Source organism: Papio anubis, chromosome 5 (assembly GCF_008728515.1).
Source record: "Papio anubis isolate 15944 chromosome 5, Panubis1.0, whole genome shotgun sequence".
NCBI lineage: Eukaryota > Metazoa > Chordata > Mammalia > Primates > Cercopithecidae > Papio > Papio anubis.
Genome location: NC_044980.1, coordinates 58,093,517 through 58,103,157, shown reverse-complemented (window position 1 = coordinate 58,103,157; position 9,641 = coordinate 58,093,517). Strand labels below are relative to the sequence as shown.

The following is a 9,641-nucleotide window of genomic DNA, read 5'->3' as shown; positions in this document are numbered from 1 at the left end:
ACTTAGAACTGGGAATGACCAATTCAAAATTCTCCTAGGGAAAAAGGAAATCATGCAACACAGTATAATAAGCTGTCAATCCAAGCCACTCAAGTGACTCCTGATATGTGATCATGTTATTTTCCCATCTCAGTCACTTCCCTAATTGCAGTTTTTCCAATTTCGTTGACATGATACTTGCAATACCTGAATCTATGCACTTTTGACGCATTCCGCTAATGATTTCTCTTATACTCATCCTAAAAATGTTTCTTTTTCCATCCTTGCCTTGCCTCGATATCATAGTATGTGCATATTTTTGGTTAAGAATGTATTACGTTCACTTGAAATTTCCATTAGTACTTAGAAAATTTTCCAATGTGTACAAGTAGTAGTCAGAAGGGAAGATATTTAAAATCAATTATCTTGTGGTTGACAGCTCACCAAAACAAGAGCATTATTTGTGTATTAGCAAAATCAGGAAAAAGGAAGCCACATGAATAAATCTTAAGTGGTATAATAAATCATCTTCAAAGTTTAAAATAACAACGAATCCCCAAATAAATATAATCATCAATTAGACTTTAGAAACAAAAGCATACACTGCCAAAAGATATTTCTAAAAATATGTAACAAGACAATAAGGCCAGGCGCAGTTGCTCACGCCTGTAATCCAAGCACTTTGGGAGGCTGAGGTAGGCAGATGACCTGAGGTCAGGAGTTTGAGACCAGCCTGGTCAAACCCCATCTCTACTATAAATACAAAAATTAGCCAAGCATGATGCCATGCACCTGTAGTCCCAGCAACTGGGGATGAGAATCACTTGAACCTGGGAGGCAGAGGCTGCAGTGAGCCAAAATTGAGCCACTGCACTCTAGCCTAGGCAACAGAGCAAGACTCCATCTCAAGAAAAAGAAAAAAAAAGACTATAAGTAAGAGAACTTATACTAATTAATTCAAGAAACTTTAAGAAAAATTATGGGTGCTCTGAAAATTCAAATTCAGTGGACATTATCCTTAACAGAAATGTCTTTTCTTTTTTCTGGTGATTAACTACATATGGAAACGTAGATGGTGTGGGCTCTGACATATAATTCTCTAATTAAGATGGTATCATAATTTGTTTCCATCGTGTTGGTGTGATATTCAGAAGCAAGAAATAAATAGAAATGCTTCTGTGAAGTTCATCAGTTTTATTCAGAAGTCTGAGGTAACAAACCTGGAGGGCCTAGACAATGACATTACACCTGGGGCCTAGAAAAATGGAGTTTCAAGCACTCAAGCAAAAGACTAAAACAATTTAACAAATAAACATTGTTTTTATGGGGGGAAGCCTCAATTGAATACATACCAGATTATTGCTAAGCAATCACCAGACTGTTTTCCTGAGCAGAGACCTACTAAATAGTCAATAAATTTGAAGTAAATCTAGCTGTTCTATAACAAATCTCTGTTTAAAGAACCACATTTTGGGCAAAAAAAAAAAAAAAAAAACAGGTACTTGGAAAAAGTGACGAAAGGTAAATGTCTGAAAAATAAGACATATCTATAGGTATCTACATCAAGGCCACAATGGTATTAAAAATTAATATATTCACAGAGAAAGATGTGTCCAGTTCTCTTGGAGTTGAATGTTAATTGAAGGTACTCTTTTTCATATTTCTAAGGTCCTTATAAATATGTTATAATGAAAAAAGGAGATCATACTGAAGAACATTAAAATAAATCCTATATTTCATTATATATATCTATAGAAAAAGAAATATTAAAGCTGCTGTTGTAGGGCCAGTAGTCTAGAAAACATCACAAAGAGAGAAAAGCAATTCATATTACTAAAGAATACAAATTAAGCAATGCACCGTATGACTAGAAAGTTAAATAAAATCAAATACCATATCTGAAACTTAGACATATTGAAGTTTATTGAAGATGGCCTTTTTTGTCATGTCCAAAAAGAGAATTTAAGCATTATTAAAGGTGACACACGTAATTAGGCAGTCGTTTAATACTTACTTAGAGCTAACAGTTATTGATTATTTACCTTGAAAGAGGCATTTGCTTTATATTCATCTGATCCTTAAAGCAACCCAGTGAAAAATTATTAATATGATCCATAGTTTAGAGCACGGAAGTCTGATGTTCACAGAGGTTGAGCAAATTGCTCAATGTCACACAGATAGTATGAAGTATTGGTAACAGATGTCTAACACAGGCAATGTGATGCCATTAATTATGCTGTCAACCACTGTCTGATTTTGTAATCCAGGAAGTGACCATAAAGCAAAGCATAAGGAACTTGAATGTGGAAAACTTATTTTGATATGATTGGGCTGCCAAACAAAAAGAGATGCAGACAAATTTAAGAGAAAACTTGAAGAAATTGTGAGATTTTCCCTAAAGTCCTGTGATACTTATCACCTATATCAGTGGCTTTCAGATTATTAAAATGTATTTTATGTATAACCTCATTGAGTAAAACATGAAACGGAAGCTGTTCTACTTAAAGTAGTAATTAGAGAACCTACAATACTATCCCCAAATCTGTTCCCTGGTCCCCTTGCAACTTCTGACACACCTCAAAAGAATCCTAGGATTCTGAAGAACACAAATTGGAACCCTCTGGGAACTGGACTATCAGGCTTTGACAGGACCTTAAGGTGATCCAATCCAACTATTCACATGATGCTCGAAAACCAAGAGCTGTTTACAGTTGTTTCTTATTTTGAATCAGTATTATATTATGAATCATCTTTAAAAGAGGAACATTGAGACAAGTGCTCTACAGACAATAAACATGTCTTTTTCATTCAGTTTGTTTCACACTTCTTAGGTGTTTATTGTTAATTAAATGAAACAATGTGAATTGCTGTGTTTGGAAATAACAAAAAATACCAATAATGGCATAATTACAAAGGTGGGAGAAGTAGTCCTCAATTCTCATATAAGTAAAATGGTATGATAATCATATAAAACTCACAGGGTGTCTTAGTTTTGTGTTGCTATAATGGAATAGCCAAAAGTGGGCAATTTATAAAGATAAGGGTTTAGGCTGGGCACAGTGGCTCATGCCTATAATCCCAGCACTTTGAGAGGCCAACGCAGGCATGGATCACCTGAGGTCAGGAGTTTAAGTCCAGCCTGGCCAACATGGCAAAACCCTGTCTCTACTAAAAATACAAAAAAAAAAAAAAAAAAAAAAAATTGCCAAGTGTCGTGGTGAGCACCTGTAATCCCAGCTACTTGGGAGTCTAATGCAAAAGAATCACTTGAGCCTGGGAGGCGGAGGTTGCAGTAAGTGGAGATCAGGCTACTGCACTCCAACCTGGGTGACAGAGTGAGGCTCTGCCTCAAATAAAACACCCCCACCCTTTTATCTCATAGTCCTGAAAGCTGTGCCGTTCAAGGACATGGTGCTGGCTTCTGGTAAGGGCCTTGGTTCTGCAACACAACATGGTGGAAGGTCAAATGGGAAGCGGACATGTGCAAAAACGGGACCAAACCAAAGGAGGAACCTTACTTTGACTACCTTCTCTAATTGAGACTGCATTTAAATATGAGGAAGCCACCCCCGTAACCCAAACATTTCTCATTGGGCCACACCTCCCAACACTGTCACACTGATGATCAAACTGCAGCATGAGTTTTAGTGGGAAACATCCAAATCCTAGCACAAGGTAACTATAAAGATGAGAAGCAGTGCACCTAAAGTGCCTATCAGTGCACAGCACAAGGGATGTTTCACAAAGGGTAGCTCTTTTTGTTATAATTTCTACTGGCTTTTAGTTCATAAAAATTATAATGTACTGAACTGAAAATGCACTATACATTTTGTTCATGTTTTTTTTTTTTTGATGAGTGACCAAGTGTTATTTTTCTATTTTTCTCTTCTATTACTTTTAAGATGAATACAAAAATTCAGTTGGACTTCTGTAGGAGGGCATGGATGAAAAGAGAAAGCCAAATGTATTAAAGTACAATCAATCTGGCATAGGTTATCTTTGAGTTAAGAATATATTTTTATCACTGTGCTCAGAGATGTAATCAGTTAGTAAATGCTCTGATAATTCTGGTTTGAAAGAATAGGGCTGCTTAGAAGAAGAAATAAAATGCCACACTGGATATTAGAGGATATCGGTTTCCTGGAACAGTAACTATAGGTGTTCATTCAGAGTGACATATATAACAGAGGTTTCTGCTTAAGCCTGTCCACCACTGGGATTGAAACATGTCACAAAGCATGGCTAGCAAACTGGTAGGATGAGCCAGCAATTACGTGTTTGCAAAAGGAATTGAGGAGTCTCCTAGGGGAGAAGTCTTCCTCAGAAAAGAGGCAGTCAGGCAAACCATGTTGACTTGATAAGAGCCAGTCATCAAAGGGAAAATAAATCATGAGGACAGCATGGTGTGTTTCCCAAAGATTTTTCCTCTGACGTAAGGAAAATGTTGTAATTTCAAATGAACTCATATCTCCATCTGATAGAGAAAGGAATGATACAAAGTTCTGATAAAAGCTTGCTCACTAAAATCTCTTTAATATTCAGATAGCACAGGAATAATATCTTACCTTTTCTTTTTGGTACCTGTAATTAATATGTACATATTCAATTCTAAACAGACAGAGATAGTCTCTTCATTTCTACACAAATACAACATGGCTTTATTTCACTAGAGAACTTACACTTTCAGGAGAGTTTAATACATTTAGAACCCCAACAAAACAGCTGTCAAAAACAACTATTGGAGGTGTCTAGGGTAAGAAGACTAGAATGGAAGAAGTTTAAAAATCAGATGCTTCATAATAGCTGACAGGATTTGGTTTTGAAGTTGAGGGACACTCCCAGAAGAATTTAGGAAACAGTGTAGCAAAAGGAAATTTATGGGGAGGCAAAAAGTACTTCAACAGCAAGTACGGCAAGGCAAGTAAGTAAGGCAAGTGCCAGCAAAACTTGGGTTGTATGAAATGCCAGATGCTGCAGATACAGGAATAAACCTCACGAGAGCAACTTCTGCTCCTAGGTGCTTCCTATTCTGGGGTCCAAGTTGTTCCAGATGCTTCTTAGAGTTAATCTGGGCAGTTTTGCAAGTTGGCAGTTGTTCCAGTTTGTGCTTCCACAGGAGGAAATTTGTGTTTAGGATGAGTACAACACTCTCTCTTCTAGGCAGATTTTGAGTAGTCTTCTAGAAATACTGGAGTGTACCCTCTTCCACCTACTCTATTATAAGAAAATTATGGAGAGCTGAAACCTTATTTTTGATTCAAAAGAGTGCTCTTTGATTTATCAAAAGATAATTGTAGTGAAGATGAAAGTGTCCCTCTCAGCTCTCCCAGTGCAGAGTGTAAGTAACTGGCCCTGCTGCTGCACTCAGAAATTCATCAGCGAGTTGGTGCCAAAGCCACTGCTGACAGTCTGATAACTCAACATGGTAGGCTACTGAGGCAGGTTCATTCATGAGAGGTACTAGACTATACTGATGGGCACCTTGGCTTGAAGACTCTTCATCAACTTTTCCAAACCTACCTTAGAACTCTGCTATAGTTTTGTGGTCTTTTCTACCCAAGCGTCCTTCCTTCCCCTCTCCTCCACAGGAGGATCTGCATCATGGACTTATGGCTTTTCCGACCTCTGGCTTTTTTTTTTTGCAAAGGAAAAGAAATCATTATGACAGCATGTTTCTCCCAAAGATTTTTCCTTTGACGTAATTCCAAAGGAACTCATATCTCCATCTAAGAGAGAGGGAAAAGACTTATGAAGTTTTGTAAAAGCTTGTTCACAAAGTCTCTATAAAATTTGGATAGCACAAGAATAATATTTCACCTTTTATTTTTAGTATGTGTAATTAATGTGTAAATATTCAACTCTTAAACCAACAGAAGTGTCGTTTTTTGGTCTCACATGCATTTTCCTTAATTACGCTCTTGCATACTTAATCCCAACTTGGTGCACAATTTCCAGATAACCCAAATTAATACAATGAATAAATGAAAATATGTTCCATAATTGCCTTCACTATAGCTGGAAAGCAAGTGGAGATCTGATGAGCAAGTTAGATCCTGTGATCAGACCCCATGGTAGTGTGCAGTATAGCTGAGACATAGGCTCCAATCCTACCTCTGTTTTTCATCTGTAGCAAATGGTTTTTATTCTCCTTAGATTCTAGTCATAGCTGTGACAGACAGTTACAAGTTACGTATGTCCACTCTCTCTCAAAATCCTCAACCAATGGAATCATGTATCAATGGATAAGCGGCCTAGCACCCACCCCCTACTGCCCCTGGCTTTAGATAGATAGCTCCGGAAGGCATTCCACGTGTTTCTCAGAGGTCCCTGCAGGGTTGACTCCTCTTGTCTACAGCAGCAGCCACACACCCATTTTTGGCTTTCTTCCCTCTCCCACTCTCCATCTCTTTCTTCTGCTTCCTGGGATAACTTCCAAATAAATTACCTGCATCTGTCTTTGTCTCAGGTTCCACTTTGGGGGAACTTATACATGGCACCATTCCTATAAAATGAGGAAAATAGCTTTGAAGATGATGATCTACTTCCATCATGAACATTCTACCAAGTGTGAGTATGGCATCTATGGCACCCTCAGCTACATTTAATCATTCAACTCTTCTGCACACACTGGGCCCCAGCCATATCAAACAAACCAAAAGATCTGGGTTACCCACATCACTATACCTTTCATGTGCTCATCTTACCTTCTTTGTTCATCTGACTGAAGAAACAAGGAAAACTCATTTACTGGTTCTGACCTTTCAACTCTTCTCCTCCCATACCCACCCCAGCAACAAATCTGTGGTAGGTCCATGGGCCTCTGCAATAGAACCTATTATCTTGCATTACAATTGTTAGTTCCTATGCCTGATTTCCTTATTCGAATAGAGGATAAGGGAAAAAAATCTCGTCTTCTAGAATGGCTTGCACATTTTCTGATCCTTGGAAGTTTCTCAATACATTTATTTTTGTCCATAAATGAGAGAAACAATTAACAAACTAACATTTTAAGCAGGGTTAAAATATTAAAATATGATGTAGTGTATGAATGTAAAGGCTCTCATGTTACCTATCTTGTTCTGAATACATGTATATGATAATAATGACTTTTAGTTAATGATTAAGCCTTTTAATCACTAAGTTTGGTACCATAATTAAAGCAAATATTTATTTTAGTTATTAAAGAACTGATGCATCCCAATAGTTTTCTTCCTTGTCTGTTCTGATCAGAGAATCTCATTTACCATGTAGAGGTTTAAAATGAGAAAAAGAAATTCACTACCACAGACTCACACTGTAGCGCCAGCGAAAAGTCCAAAGAAATTTTTAAAAAAATTAAATCTTTTTTTTTTTTTTTGAGACAGAGTCTCACTCTGTCACCCAGGCTGGAGTGCAGTGGTATGATCTCGGCTCACTGCAAGCTCCGCTTCCCAGGTTCATGCCATTCTCCTGCCTCAGCCTCCCGAGTAGCTGGGACTACAGGCACCCGCCACCATACCCAGCTAATTTTTTTGTATTTTTAGTAGAGACGGGTTTCGCCATATTAGCCAGGATGGTCTTGATCGCCTGACCTCATGATCCACCCACCTCGGCCTCCCAAAGTGCTGGAATTACAGGCATGAGCCACCATGTCCAACCAAGAAAAATTAAATCTTTAGCAGTAGAATTAATGAAATGAAATGTTTTTGAATGACAATGATCAACTACAACAAAAATGAACTTTAGAAAAAAATAAGCACATCTTCCATAAGAGTATTCAAGAAATGAGAGAAGGAAAAAATAAACACTATGAAACAGAAAATAGTATGTATAAACCATATATTAGAAGTGGATTATTCAAATATCTTTATATCAATATATTTTAAAAGTTAAAATATATTGTCAATATTTAAAAATTAAAGAGTATGAAATATAATGTACATATATTTTACAAAATGTTTCTTATTTCACAGAATAGCAAAAAGGAATGCTGTTCTATACGTTTTCTAAATCTATCAGAAATATTGTTATTAAATCTAATCAAGAAATATTTTTAAAAAATAAAATTATAGGCCGGGCGCGGTGGCTCAAGCCTGTAATCCCAGCACTTTGGGAGGCCGAGACGGGCGGATCACGAGGTCAGGAGATCGAGACCATCCTGGCTAATACGGTGAAACCCCATCTCTATTAAGAAATACAAAAAACTAGCCGGGCGAGGTGGCGGGCGCCTGTAGTCCCAGCTACTCGGGAGGCTGAGGCCGGAGAATGGCGTGAACCCGGGAGGCGGAGCTTGCAGTGAGCTGAGATCCGGCCACTGCACTCCAGCCTGGGCGACAGAGCGAGACTCCGTCTCAAAAAAAAAAAAAAAAATAAAAAAAAAATAAAATAAAATTATAGACCAATCTCACTTATAGATATAAAAGTCCCAAATAACATATTACCAGATTGAATCAGTTTTCAAATGTAATAATCAGATCCAATTTACTTTCAGAATTCAAAACTATTTCAATTTCAAAAAACTAAGTATTAAAATTAACCACATTAATAAATCAAATTTCCAGAATTATAATATCTAACCATATTTAGTACTTGTTCATGCATTTTTTAAAATCTCTTAGAAAACTAGAAGTAGGAAAAAATGTTTTATATCACAAAAGACGTGTTCTAAAAAATAACAGTAAGCATTATAATACAAATTTAAAAGTATTTTCTTGACAGGAAACAGAAAATGATACAATTCCTTTCATTCATTATTTTATTAGAGTTATCAACAATGCAGAAAATGGAATGGCAATAGATAGTGAAAAAGAGGAGATTAAACCTTTCATTTTTTAAAGACAATGTGATTATCCAGAAGTTTCAAGAAAAACAGTAAATTATGAGAACAACAAAAAACTCAACACATTTTTAACTGCAAGATTAGGCTTCAAAAATATATAACATTTTATACACCAAAAATCCAAAAATGTAGTAGAAAAGATATGTACAACAGCAATAATAAAATAATGTTTTATTATAATGTAATAAGGAAAGAACCCAATTGAAACAAACATATATTTTGATTACACACTTCACCAAGAAGAGATAAATAAGCATATGAATAAATACTCATAAAAGGATGCTCAACATTATTATTCATTAGTAAGTGAATGTAAATTAAAACATAAATAAGATGCCATTACACATCGCTGAGAATGGCCAAAATTATTTAAAAGTGAAAGTACCAAGTGCTGGTGATACTACATAGCAACTAGAACTCTCATATAGTACTGGTAAGAATGCAAAATGTTAAAGTCATTTTGGAAAATAAATAGGCTGCTTTTTTATAAAGTTAAAAATATTCTTACCATATGACGCAGCACCCAAACTCCTAGGTGTTTGTTCAAGAGAAGTAAAAGTGTTTGTTCACACAAAACCTGTGAATGAATGTTTATTTGTAATCACTACAAAGTTGAAATAAAAAAAATGTTCACCAGTAAGTAATGGATAAGTTATGGTACATCCATTCAATGGAATACTACTTAGAACTAAAAAGGAGCAAATTACTCTTTCATAGAACAACATGACTGTATCTTAAAGCATTTTTGTAAGTAAAGAAAATCATACATGCTGTATGATTCATTGATATAATACTCTGGAAAAGGTGGAACTATAGGAACAGAAATAAGATCAGTGGTTACCAA

At 36.2% G+C, this 9,641-nt stretch overlaps 1 long non-coding RNA gene across 1 annotated transcript; it reads right to left on the bottom strand.

Moving 5' to 3' along the window:
- Positions 1 to 3,249: 3,249 nt before the first annotated feature.
- On the bottom strand, positions 3,250 to 9,396 carry LOC108586304. The gene is made up of 3 exons (XR_002522567.2): positions 9,306 to 9,396; positions 6,425 to 6,481; positions 3,250 to 5,705 (listed from the first exon to the last, which is right to left on the bottom strand). It is a non-coding gene; the product is annotated as an uncharacterized LOC108586304 (long non-coding RNA).
- Between the last annotated feature and the right edge of the window lie 245 nt (positions 9,397 to 9,641).